The following is an 874-nucleotide window of genomic DNA, read 5'->3' on the forward strand; positions in this document are numbered from 1 at the left end:
CGCGACCCATTGCGCTACCGATCTCTTCATTCCCGGCCAATGATAGTATCTTCTCACGTCTCGGTACATCTTCGAACTTCCAGGATGGATACTAAGGAAAGAATGATGAGCAATCCTTAGTATCTCATCTCTCAGCCCTTGTCCTTTAGGAACCGTGATCCTCCCATTAATTAGCAAGGTTCCATCCTCCGCCAAGTAGTATCCAGAACTATTTGGCCCGCCTTGTCCTTTGAGTTCCTCTGCGATCTTCAATAGCTTCTCATCCTTAAGTTGTTCTTCTAGAATTCTATGAATCAAGCTGGCCTGGTTCACCGCTTGAAGTCCCAATGGCTCGCTCGCTTGCCCTTCCAAAACGACCAACTTTACTTGTTTCAACTCTTGATTCAATAGCTCAACTTCTTTCTCTAAATCTGCATCCAACTTTCTTCGACTTAAGGCGTCCGCAGCAACATTTTCTTTACCAGGATGGTAGCGAATCCTTATGTCATAGTCTGCCACAAACTCCATCCACCTACGCTGGCGCAGGTTGAGATCTGGCTGAGTGAAGAGGTATTTAAGACTTTGATGGTCCGTGTATACCTCCACTTCTTCTCCATACAAATAAGATCTCCAAATTCGTAAAGCAAACACCACGGCCGCTAACTCAAAGTCATGTGTATTGTAGTTATCCTCATGCTTCCATAGTTGTCGTGAAGCATATGCAATGACTCGCCCATCTTGCATAAGAACACAACCTAACCCAACTCGTGAAGCATCCGTGTAAACCGTGTAAGGTTTACCTTGCTCGGGCAAAGCTAACACAGGTGCGGTCGTGAAAGCTTCCTTCAACTTCTTGAAATCCTTCTCGGTTTCTTCCACCCATAAGAAAGGAACT

The sequence above is a fragment of the Brassica oleracea genome, chromosome C7, assembly GCF_000695525.1.
Source record: "Brassica oleracea var. oleracea cultivar TO1000 chromosome C7, BOL, whole genome shotgun sequence".
NCBI classification, from domain to species: Eukaryota; Viridiplantae; Streptophyta; class Magnoliopsida; order Brassicales; family Brassicaceae; genus Brassica; species Brassica oleracea.